The sequence below is a fragment of the Coturnix japonica genome, chromosome 2 (assembly GCF_001577835.2).
Source record: "Coturnix japonica isolate 7356 chromosome 2, Coturnix japonica 2.1, whole genome shotgun sequence".
Lineage (NCBI taxonomy): Eukaryota > Metazoa > Chordata > Aves > Galliformes > Phasianidae > Coturnix > Coturnix japonica.
In genome coordinates, this window is record NC_029517.1 from 51,171,292 (window position 1) to 51,177,441 (window position 6,150).

Here is a 6,150-nt window from a genome sequence, read left to right on the forward strand (position 1 = left end):
CTTAAAAAATTTTCCCCAAATGAAATGCATTTGGTACAAACCACTTGTTGCGTCAGTAAAAAAGTGTTTCAGCAGAAACACTCAGCTAGCTTTCATCACATCTGTTATACAGATTCTCTATTTCCTTCTCACACACAAACTCAATTGTTCAAAAGGAGGCAGACTGCTCAGGCTTCTTATTTCAGAGAACTGGAAGGTATTTCAGAAGAGAAATGGATAATCAGTGGCAACATTTCTGTCACTCCTAATGGGCAAACTTACCAAAAAGTGGAAGTTGGGCATTGAGTCATTACTGTATATTTCAGTTTATAATTGGTCTTTGATTTCATACATTAGTCCACAGATCAATTTTCAGTATTATCCTTCTTTTTTCTTTTCTGTGGATCACAAAGTATTCTCAACTTAAAAAATAATAATAATTAAAAAAAATCCAAACATAGTTTTAGTCACGGTGCGTAATCGTCTGCTGTTATCCATTCCAGAGAAAGCTACATTTCCATAACGGATGAGTCTTAATGAAGTGAAAAGTGTATTAAAAACCATGTGAGTATTCCTTGCTTCAGTGTTGTAAACTTTCTTGAAAAGAGGGAAGAAAGAAGAGGTATTTTTTATTAAGTTGCAGTTTTCAGATTCTTTCTGTTTTTTTTTTTTAGTGAAAAAAAATACTTTTTTTTTCTACCTTTTTTTTTTTTCTTTTTTTTCCTTTGAGCACGGCTTTTAATATAGTTGAAGTAACTGTATCCAACTTACTTGAAGTGCCTGAAATAAAAACACCTTCAGTTATAATAACTGAAATCTATCAAATATAGAATTTAACACTTCTGTTAGGCCTTTTTATATCTGACTGATTCTATATTTATCTCTTCTGCTCTTTTGCAAATGAAAAATACATCAGAGTTGAACTGTACATTTTCTTATTCAGTTCTCATGGAAGTAATGCATAAATGTGGCTCTGTGACAAATCTCTTTGGTGCCAAGACATTAGCATTCAGAAAAGGAAAACTGAGTCTTGAAAATAGTTTACTTCTATTGACAGTGCAAGCTGATAAAAAATGTTCTAATAAAGACAGAAATAAATGAAGGAGGAAAGATCAGATGATGGCATCTCATCCTCAGAAGCAGCTTATTTCCACTGTTGTAGCCATCATCATTAAGTTATGCTCAGATAAGAAAAGGTAGTAATAAAAGCATTGAAAGGTTAACTAAAAGCAAGGGAGAACTTAATTTAGCTAAAGCGTTATTCATTTCAGTGATCTGGGAGGGGAAATGATGGGGAAAGGGGAAGCTGTGCAAAATCACCTCTGTTATCAACTTCACTGTAAAAACCACAGTGCAACAGCTTCTAAAGTGAAGCCACTCAATGACAGTAAGGGAAATAATAGAACTGAGAACAAGTGCAGCATTTACTGAAAAGGAAGGATTGCTTTTGTTGCATTTGCCTTGAGTGTTAGAATACTAGCTAGAAAAAAAGAGAGGCTGGCATTTCAATAGACCCAAGCTTTCTAAGACGTGGCTGTTTACTCCATCGCTTTTGTTGACAGTAAAATGCACAGATGCTTACAGGAGCAAATGTTTCTTCAGCAGTATACACTGTTGGCAAAATGAATGAAACATGATGGGTAAACACAGTGGCAGTCATAAGCTTCTTTATTGTAGCAGTCATATACTTATAGCTTTGGAACAAATAAAACAAATTTATATTTATAGTTCATTTTGTTGAGCAGTTTTTCTCTTTTTCTTTCCAATTAGTAGAGTGTATTTCACAGTAACATAAATTTTGTTCAGACTTAACAGCTAAACTGGTGCCAGGGCACAGTTGCTCTGTATATACTATTTCACATTAGATATGTAGTTTTACTAATATATAAACAACCACACCTTAAAATCAGAACATGGAAGGTACGTTTCAGACTATGTTTTCCTCATACTGTAAAGAAAGTAACCCCAGAGAAAACAAAGACTGTTTTTAGTCTTGTGTATCATGTTCCATGTGTTGTTTAAAATGCAAATACTGTAATTAGTTGACCATGACAATTTACATATTGGTTTTACTTTCATTCCACTCCGGGATGGAGGTTTTTAAGAGTTTTTGTGTGTTTATTGCCAACTTTATAAAATCTGGCATTTTTCTTAATGTTAGAGTTACACAATTGACTGAGTACTAGCTCTTGGGTTGTTGGCTCTTTCAATCGTAATTCCTGTTCCTTAGATTTTGGAGGGTAAGCTTGCAAATAAAGCCTTTGTAGACAGAAATATTAGCAAGAAAACAACATTTCTATCTTATTTTCATTTGGGCTACACTAATAAACTACTATACCAGCTCAATTCCAGTTCAGGGTGCATTCAAAGGTGAGAGAAAATGGAAAACTTTATCCTTTGAAATATTTATATTCTGTCTGTATTACAAATAGAAGTAGTGAATTTGCAGCCACAGCTAAGAAATATTTTGGTTTAGTATTCTGTGAAGAATGTTCTGTGAAAATTAATAGTCCCAGTCAGATTCAGTCAACATATTTTCATGTAACTCTGAAATGGCACAGTCTTTCAATATATTTTATTTTTGATGCATGCAATCATTTTTAAGGAAGATATTACACAAAAACAATCAAAACATACTCAGTTCTGCACCTTGGCCTCAGCTATCCTGTGAAATTTTTATTGCTGCCAGTGGTGAGTCCTTTTGTGAAGCTCTATATGTAGTGGGTAAGGTGCATGATCGTACATTCCTTCAGTGCAACAGCTCTGATTGTTCATCATCGCTTTTTATTTATTCCAACTACAGTTACTCCTAGATTGTTGCAAACAGAAAAATTGTTTTCTGTAGCTCTTTCTATGACAAATTGTAGTTTCTACATGACCAGTGGATAACTTTTCTGGAAGTTCTCATTTTGGCAACTAATGCTAAATATCCTTATGGTGACTCACATATTCACGGCTGAATTGCTATAAAGAAGTATAAAGAACTAAGAGAACTGACCTGAGGCGACATCATCATACAAATGTAATTTCAGGACAAGTCTAACTTCTCTTTTAAGGTGACTATATGGATTGAAGCAAAAGGTTACTCAGGAAGGTCTAGAAATATCAACATATTCACAGAGATATAGAGATGTCACCTTGTACAACATATATAAGCCAGCAAGGCACTCCAGAACTGTGTCTTGCTTTATTTGTATTGCTATGGTATTCTTTTGTGTTACATTCAAATTCTTAACTAAGGTATTAGGATTATACCTCTCAATGTCAGAGGATAATGATCTAAACATCTAAATTTTTTTAATCATTATTTTTAAGAAACATAACATGCCCTCCCCACAATCTTCTTCAAAATTCTCCCAATTTTTAAGCTATTAGATGGTCTGTTGCATTCTATCATTCCAGATTTATCTTATTTCTTTCTGTATTTGTGTAAACCAGGGTAGCATGAACCACAGCCTGGAGTGGAAATGTATTTTGATTTGAGGAGCAACCAAGAATAAATAAAATTCAAAATAGATAAACGACAAAATGATGGAAGAAATGCAGCCAAATTTTTCTGGTAAATTTGGATATCATACAAAACATTCCAGACTAAAATCTGCAGGTTGATTTGCCTGATACATAGAAAAATGAAGAGGCAAACAACATACTATATTAGTTGAGTCAGAACAACAAAAGCTGCATTTAAAATTAGCATTTTAGTTCTGTAATAGATAAGTGACAACAGCAGTGTAATACATTATTTTTTGGTTTCTGTGCTAAAATCATGACATTTTCACTACCATCTTCTTGTTTGTATGTAGCAATTGTGTGGGCTCTGTACAAGGTGCAGAACTCTGACTCCTCTTCCAGCCTTGGAACACCATGCAGCTCAGACATGATGCTCCTGCAACACCCAGATCGCAGTGCAGGAGGATCACAAGAGGAACTAGGCTGCTGGCCTCCATCCACTCATCTGGGTGCTTCAGGTAAGCTGGCCTGCGCTATGCTGCAGCTGTGCCTGGTTGTTTCTTGCTGTCTCTTGACTTGGTAACATGAATTCCTGGCTTGAGCTTAGGCCTGCTCCATCACTACAGACTTGTGCAGCCATCATTTCTGTGTCTGAACCTGATCTCTGCTTTTGTATGTGTTCTCCATTTTTGTATGGTGTGAGAATGCAACTCTTCTAAGTGAGGCAACTATAGCAGCCAAATTGCTGTCACCCTTTGCCTCTGATTCACCTTCCCTTTGGGCAGCCCTACATCTATTGCTCCCCAGCCACAAGAGCCAACTGATAGCCCATTGTTTTACCAGTGAAGTTAGCGCTGGAGGTTTAATTATGATTGATATAGTCAAACAATAGCCTACGTTTCTCAGTGCTGAATGTCTGTGAAATTTGGGGAAATTTGAGGAAACTTAGAAGTTAGGTGGAAATTCTTCACTTAGAGAATTGTGAGTCCTTGCACAGGCTGCCCAGAGAAGCTGTGGGTGCCCCATCCCTGGAGGCACTCAAGGCCAGCTTGGATAGGGCCCTGAGCAGCCTGATCCAGTGGGTGGCATCCCTACCCATGACAGGGGGTTGGGAGTGGTGGCCTTTAAGGTCCCTTCCAGTCCAAATCATTTTGTGATTTTGCGGATCTATGAAATCAGTTCTGTTCTTCATCTCAAAAAATAAAGGATTACAGATGGTCAAAGGTATGAAACAGCTTTTATATAAAAAATGACTAAAGGAATAGCAGGACTAGGGGAAATGGTTTTAAGTTAAAAGAGGGAAGATTTAGGTTGGATGTTAGGGGAAAGTTCTTTACTAGAAGAGTGGTTAGGCCCTGGAACAGGCTGCCCAGTGAGGTTGTGGATGCCCCATCCTTGGAGGTGTTCAAGATTGGTTGGATCAAGATCAGGTTGGACAGGGCCCTGGGCAACCTGATCTAGTAAAGGCATATGTTTGGTGGCCCTGCTAGGCAGGGGGGTTGGAACTACATGATCCTTGAGGTCCCTTCCAACCCGGGTAATTCTGTGATTCTGTGACTCTTCAGCTTGGAAAGGTAATGACTGATGTGATACAAACCCCTAAGTTGTAAATGCCCTATAGACCAACTGAGAATAGTGCTGGTAGATTCAAAAGAAATGGGAAGGATGTGGTTCTTGCCATACATGTCACTGACCTATGGAATTACTTGTCATTAGGCTGTAGACTCTAAAAGCTAGTATGTATTCAAAAGAAAACAAGGGAATAAAAATCAGGTAAATAACTCTACCAAGAGTCTTACTTACTTCCCATACACTTTCCTCAATGAGAAAATTCACTGAGCCACAAATCACCAGATGTTTGAAGCATCGTTATATGCTTGTTCTGTTCTCATATACTTTCCTCAGCATCCGCTAAGCTCCTGCCAGACAGGATGCTGGGCTAGACGGATGTCTGCTCTGACTTGATACAATTGTTCTAATGCTCTTAGAGCCACTGGCTGACACTAAGGAGTCATTTGGGCTGTCAGGATTTGTCTATGGAACAAGAACTTTGTGTCTTGAGTCTCTAGGGGGAAAATACAAAGTGTCATTTCCTGCAAAAGATTCTGTCTAGTTTCTTCATTTCTGCAGTGCCTGAAGGATGAGAGCATAGAAATCTATTTTTTTAAACCCTTACCTACAGATTTTGGCTTTCAGTGACAGTTTAAGATAGATGTTTGTAATGCTTTTTTATTATTCTCTCTTTCTTCTTTCTTTTTCTTGCTTTTTCTTTTTCTTTCTTTCTTTGCCCCCTCTCCCTCCCCCCCCCCCCCCCCCCCCCCCAAGAAATAGTACTATAGAGATAGATATATTTGTGCAAAGACGTTTACTAAGTCCCTCATCAATAATCTCAATTCTGTCCAAGGTGCAGGCTTTTTGGAATATTCAAGGTCTGGAAAAAAGATATCAATGTATTTTTTTATACTGAGAGGCAACACTTGATCTCAGTCCATTCTTCTGAATTCCTGTATTTCATTGGGCAGAATGGAGAAAACATGAAGGAGAGCTAAAATGGCATGTTTGCCAATTAGTCCTTCCAACTGTCTGTAGCCAAAGAAAAAACAGATGGGTGTCTGTAGAAAGGTGAAGATGAAACTGCCACTCTTGTCATCACAACTCCATTTTCTCTTTGAGTAGATTAGAATACAAATTCATATCTTCCACTTTTTTTTTTTTTTTCCC

The 6,150-nt window shown here is 37.3% G+C and overlaps 1 long non-coding RNA gene across 1 annotated transcript in view; it reads left to right on the forward strand.

The window, feature by feature from the left end:
* The first annotated feature begins 481 nt into the window (after positions 1-481).
* The window catches only part of LOC107309514, a 7,979-nt gene continuing 2,310 nt past the window's right edge, over positions 482-6,150 (forward strand). The window contains exons 1-2 of the long non-coding RNA XR_001553209.2: positions 482-543; positions 3,783-3,947. This is a non-coding gene — a long non-coding RNA (uncharacterized LOC107309514). The remainder of the gene's footprint in view (positions 544-3,782; positions 3,948-6,150) is intronic.